Below are 6,757 nucleotides of genomic sequence, written 5' to 3' on the forward strand. Positions count from 1 at the left end.
GTTGACCCACTGATACAAACAAGAACTATCCCAGCAGATGTGATCTGAGTGTCTCTAAGATGTAGGACGTGTGTTGCATCATGGCCATAGACCTGTTCCATGAGGACCAAGAGGGAGCCTTCAAAATACCCTTCATCTAGAAAGTGCATCAGGCTGGAAAGAAGTGCCTTCAGACAATAACGACTCTATTCTGCAATGGCAGCACATTGAACTATTTATCCTAAATACAGAGATATTAACCTACACAATACAGCTTCTAAAACAAAAACCCAGTTACACTCCAGAGTGTCTAACTGCCTCTCTGTGGCAATGTGTACAGATTCAGACCTCATTCATACAGAGAGGCAGTTTCCTTCCAGCACTGTGTAATGCAGACTTAGCAACTATTCAGAATTAGACTTCGAAGTTCAACTCCAGAAGAAGTTGCTCCCCTCTGAGAGTGAGGGTCTACTTGCCAGCACGGGCAGTAGACAAGCATGTGCATTTCCAGAGCCAGTGACTTCCCTCTCACACATAGTTAGTTCTTCATGTACACACAGTAGTTGAACTGATCACCAACAGTCATTCCCCCCTTAATCTTTGAGTTACACTTCTTTTTGTATCCTTTCTGCATGCTGCTTCTCTTTTCTTTTAAATAATTTATGGTTTTTCTCTTGTTCTCAAAAATAAGCCTTCATGTTTCTATAGCTTTACTAATTAATTTAGAAGTCATAATGAGTTAAACTCCAAAGTCAAAAGGAACCTAACTTTGCCCCAACAAAAGTTTAAAAGCAAAACATCTCTTAAGACAGCCAAAGCTCAGTGAAAAATTATCTTTCTGTTTTTCCATTTGGTGTTTCATGAAAACATTGTGAATTGTAACTCCATTGCATGGTGGTACACAAATCCCCACTTAGGCTGGTAAGACAACAGAGTGGCAACAAATTTCACATGGTTTATGTACTTGTTACACCAATTAATTACATACAAACTAATAAATGATATAAAAGTCAGTAAAAGCTGAGTTTCTTTTTTACAATCTGTGATCATATCAGTTAGCTCAATGCTATGAGACCCATTTGCATGCTGAACTCTTTGAAGGAGGGGAAAGGAAAGATATGGAAGAAAATATAGAAAGAAGCTTAAAGGAAAAGAGAACAGAGGTGTGATGTAAGACCCACAAGGTACATAGCACCACTATAATAAAAAAAAAATTAAGACAGAATGTGAATCAGATCAGTTTACTGCATATTGGATCATGCAAATGAAGGACAGAAATAACATCACTCTGGCAGACATGACTCAAGTCTCTACTGTTATAAAGTGAAGATCAGACAGTTATACTGATTTATATTAGCTGAGAATGTTGCCCATGGACTTTTCCTTTAGTCCACTTCATAGATCCTTTTTCCTACCACAGCAGCAATAGGAGATGTTTATCAGGTCATGCTGAAATAATCCAGACTACGTGACAGTTTTACTTTTCTTTCAATCTCCTTCTGTGTGTAATTTCCCCATTAACGTTATGAAAACCAGTTTGACTTTCAAAACATGCCCCTCAGCACTTTTTCCCCTTGGCATTTATTTTATTTACCTGAATCCCTTAAGGCTGATACTTTCCTACAGATGGACCTAATTAATCTTTCCAACAGTGCCTCTAAGACAAAGGAAAGTAGTACATGTACAGATGGGACCAGAGTGCTCCATCATCTATACAAATAAGTGACCAGTAATGTGACCAAAACTATCCCCCTGAGGTTATTGACTGACCACTGTGAAGTCACACAAGGCTCAGTGTAAACAATAGATTTTATTTACTAAGGTGGTACCCTAGGAAGAAAAAAAAAATGGCTTAAGGGACAATACAATAAATTATTTCTGACATGAATAAATTGTACAACTGGAAGGCAAATTGCCATCATAAATTTATCTGCCAAATTAATTTACAATGGGCCTCTAGCATGACAATAGGTGAAATGTAATATGTAATATGAAGTGTGCAACATCAACAGCATTTCTGCAGTGTTGCACCATATATTCTACTGCATTCTGATTAAGTTGAAAGAATACTGACTATTCCCAAACTGAAATGCTAGAGGGATTTCCAATGCCAAGCTATCCTTTTCACTTTTGAGACCTAACTAATAGGAAAGTAAACGAATTCTTGCATTGTTAGGACCATACAGTAAACTTTTTGCCAGTTTTATGTTCAGTAAGAAAAATATATATGATTATCTCAATTCCTTCCCTGTAATATTCTCTTTCATGGGGAACTAGTTGATCTGTGCTCTTTCCAACAATCAGGCTTTAAGCTGGCCACCTGCTCTATTTTCTGATGTGCTACAAGGATACAATAAAATTGATAATTGTTTTCTTAACCAAAGCAGAATTTGCTTCTCTGACTCTGAAAACAAAGGGAGTTTGACTGTCGTTTCACTTGGGCATTAATTCTGCAGACTGCTGAGCAACTTGATCCTGATCCAGCAATGTGTAGTAGCAATGTAGTAACACAATCACCATGAACTGTGCTTTAAAGGCACAGTGAGTGTGTTTTCCTGGGCCAGTACCAGAATAAAGCCACAAATATCAGGAAAGAGGAAAATCAAGATCACTCCATCTCACACTAATGTTCTGTCTGTAATATAAATTCGTTTAGAATTTTTGGAAACTGTTTTGGAAAATGACTTACAAACTGCTAAATAATTTTGTAGAAGGACCATACTGAATAACCAACAATCCAATGTAGATTTTCAGTAGCTGGACCTTTTAACATACATTTGAGCATTTATAACATATCAAATTTGAGCATTGACTGAGAGTGTGAGGAATGTAAGTGACATTACCTTCTGTCCAAACTGCCCAGCTACCACCAGCTGCCTTGAACAATTCCTGCCTCTTGAAAGTCAGATTCTGCCTGTGGCTTGGCAGCTGAAAGGGAGTCATCAATCCTCAAGCCCCTTTGGTTCAGACAAAGCAACATGGCAGAAAGTGACAGCTTAGAAGCAACATTAACAATCTGCCAATTTTAAAATACAGTATTGTATGAACAGGAAGGAAAAAAAATCTATTCACATGATTAAACAGAGATTTCTGTTTTATTGGGCAAAACAATGTAATTCAGAAAGAAAAAACTTAACCAAGGATTTATTGATTTCAGAATCCATGGCCTGAGGTGAAAGTCATCCTCTGTGAAGATCATTACACATGTTTTAATGGATTTTTTTGTGGAACTCTTAGTCAAGGATGGCTCTCTGAATGAAGAAGGTCGTGGAAAGTCCCAAGAGGTTTTTTTCACAAGCTAGCAAATTAGTTTAGCATCCTTTTCTCTTTCCTCAACTTTCCTTTTCTTTAGCTGAGGGAAGCTATTCAGACTGATTTGACTAATTTTGGGGGTGTTCCCCTTCAGCACAACACCTCCACTTCAGACAAGATAACAAACATCTCTTTAAGCAGTCGAGTTACTGCACCTGCTCACAGGCAACCTAAGACAAGGACTAAGCCAGGAGAGTAGAGGATCTGAGGCAGGAGCTTCCTAGGCTCCTGAGACTGGGACACACTGGTCTACATAAATCTCTAGGAGATAAAATCAAGCCAGCTCCAAGCCAAAGAGTCCTTCATAGGTATGTCCAACAGTCAGGAGCAAAGTTCCTGTTCCTCTATTAGAGGAACAGAGGCTTTTAAGGAAATAGCTCATAGGATGTATTTATTTGATGTCTCCAAATGTGGGCTCCAGTTAGGCAAATGGTAGATGTGATAAAACAGCTCTTAAAACCCAACCTTTCCTTTGAGTGGTGTTGGGTAGTTTCCCCATGTGGTCACTACAAAAATCTGAACAATGCTAGAAAAGTGAGAGCAGTGCTCTGTGTGTCACAGCCTTGCTTTGTTATTTCAGGCTGTGACATTGCTGAAGTTGTTAAATTGGAAATGCTCCCTATAATTACTAATGCAGAAGAGTTGTTGCTTTTTCATAAAGGGGTTACCACGACATTTGAAACCAGGGATTTTCATACAGGTTTTCAGGAGCCCAGCAATTCTCCTTTTCTTGAACAAAAGGCATTAATAAAGCCATAGCTGTCAATAGAAAAGTAATCAAACTGTGTCAGCTCTCTGAAGACAATGCAGGTCTATTAAGACTGCCTTAGTCAGGCAGATGGACTGAGCTGATGTGTGGTCATTAGAGATTCTTAAAGGACCTTCGTCTCCAGGGATAGAGGACCATGGTATTTTTTCCAAATGTCCAGAAGAAGAATGAGTGAATTCAAAGGAATATATTCTCATTTAGGTCTGGACTGAACTCCCAACAGGGCCATGTCCCGAAGCTATAGAGGCCGTGCCATTTGCACAACCGGAGGTTTACTCTGGTGCCCTGACCTTTGTGTATGTGCTAAATTCAAAAGCTTTCCACTACATCTGGCAGACAAAAAGAAGATGAAGAAACTTCATTTTCCCTTTCCTAACAAAACAGAGTATTTAGCATTCCACATAAATTAGAACCAGGAAATAAGGATTTTATCCATTAATTCAATTTAAAATTCCAAATGTCTTCTAAAGGCTTTTCATCAGCTTATTTCGAAGCAGTAAGTCTAAGCATTTGAGCTAGTTCTTACCAATACAAACAGTCATAACAGTACTAGTTTCAAGGAAGATGTGACAATTTATACTATGAGAAGATGAGATCCAGAAATATGTAAGCTGTAGGTGTTCTAACTCCCACCAATTCTTCTCCCAGCTTTGTTTTGTCCTGCTAAACTGTGCTCAGAAAATGACCTTGAGTACAACTGCTCTTTCTATTGTTAACCCTCTGACCTTCTAAACTAACATCCTTTGCTCTTTCTAATTCAGAAGGTTTCTGGGGCTTATTAACTGAACAGGCCAAGTGACCGTTCCCAACCGAAACCAGAGTCCCTGACAAGGAGGTCATTGTTTTCCAGGCTTCCTCCCTAGTACTAGATCTGCAAATTTCAGACTGAAAAAGAATAATGCAGACATTCTTTGTCTAAACATTATCTGGAAAGCATCAAGATAACTCAAGCCACTTCCTCACCTATTATAAAATTAGAGGGGTCATCTCTCGGGACCCAAGTGATTATGGCCACAGTTTTCAAACTTGGATGATGAAATTTGTAGCAAACTATATCATGAGGCATCTAAATAAAAGAACCTCAGTCTTCAGAATTAATGATAATTTGAACTAATGTCAGTCAAAAGAGAGGGCACTCAGCATCCCTATGAATTGCAGTATTTTTACTTATGTCCCTTGCTATATACTTCAATGAATAGCCGAAAGCAATCAAATTTGGAAAGTGCGAACAAATTTCTCAAAAGAAGATGCTGTAATTAGGCTTCTAAGTTTAGGATTCAGGATCCACAAGATCCTTCTATAATACATGCTAAAAACCAGAAATTCTAGCCAAGACACAGGGGCATATTCCTATGGGCTTCAGCCTCTCAGTAACAGCAGACCATGTTCATGCAATGCATTAGTACAAATAAGTCACTTTCTACAGCATTTGTCTCACTTTTCCCAAGAGCCCCTCCCTCACAAGAGGCTATTAAAAAGCTAATAATCTAGGGAATCAATTCTCTACATTTTAAGACCTGTTTGAAGCCCTGTTATTTCAAAGGTGATGGCAGTAAGTGCACTGGGTCCCGGAGGAGGCTGCAGCTCCTCCCAGCAGCACCGCCCAGTGCAGAGAACGCCCCGTGCCCCAGCGCCAAGGAGCTGCTCCATCTGTGTCCCAGATGCACTCAGCCTTGAGCGGTTTCCTACGAGCATCTCCCATCAATAACAGTAACAGGACAGACATGGGAGAGGGACAGGATGTTATGTCCAGTAATTTCGAGACATCAACTCTCAAAGTAAGGCTAGGTGAAATACTACAGTTGAATTCCAGGAGGGTATTTCTAGAAAAGCTGACAAATAGAAAGTTCATTACATAAGGTACACTGTTAAAAGGGAATTGCTAAACTTTACACTTGGTTGTGCTGATGCAATCTCTTTACTTTTCAGAAGAGCTGACAGAAAAAGGGACCACAGTGAAACTGCAGGGATATTAAAAAATTTTTTTTTATGTATTATTGGTTTATTTTGCAAAGAACAGCAACATCTTTCCATGCCAGAAACCTAAACAGCAATCCCAAACCACAAATTTCTAGAGCACAAAGTTAAACATTTCCTTTTTACCATTAATTATTGTGGGTCACTGAATAAAGAGCACTCTCATCTGAACTCCAATTCTGCCACCAGACTGTTGGGATGGCTACGGCTTTCCAGCCATACAAGAGATTGTCCCTTTAGAAAAGACAAAAAGAAAGGCATTGGTTTTTGTAGCATTTAGAGTGTTTGTGACTGGGCAGATGGTTTATAAAAGCAGAAATGTCATTACACGCACATTTTTAAAGCAATAGTCTACAATAAAGAAAAAAATTTAATAGTTCCACGTAAACAACCAGACTGAAATTGTAAAAGGGCCGATGACTGCAGACAACACTCATCTTTTTCAACTATGCACTGTTCTCTAATGTTGCATTTAAGAGGCTCTCCCAAGATTCAAGTCCCCATTATGTCATATGCTATAGATGTGATTCTGCCTACATTTTTCCTTTCATAAACAATGGTGAATGCTATTTTCTTGGTAGAAACAAATCAATGTGCATATCTGGGACCCAAGCTGTTAAATCTCTACCAAAACAAAGGCTACAAGTCTAAGCAGAATCTCTAAAGAGAAATGGAGCCCATATGTCAGAGACACAACTTCAGATTATCACAGCTGGAAAT

This window comes from Passer montanus, unplaced genomic scaffold (genome assembly GCF_014805655.1).
Source record: "Passer montanus isolate IOZ18808 unplaced genomic scaffold, ASM1480565v1 scaffold111, whole genome shotgun sequence".
NCBI classification, from domain to species: Eukaryota; Metazoa; Chordata; class Aves; order Passeriformes; family Passeridae; genus Passer; species Passer montanus.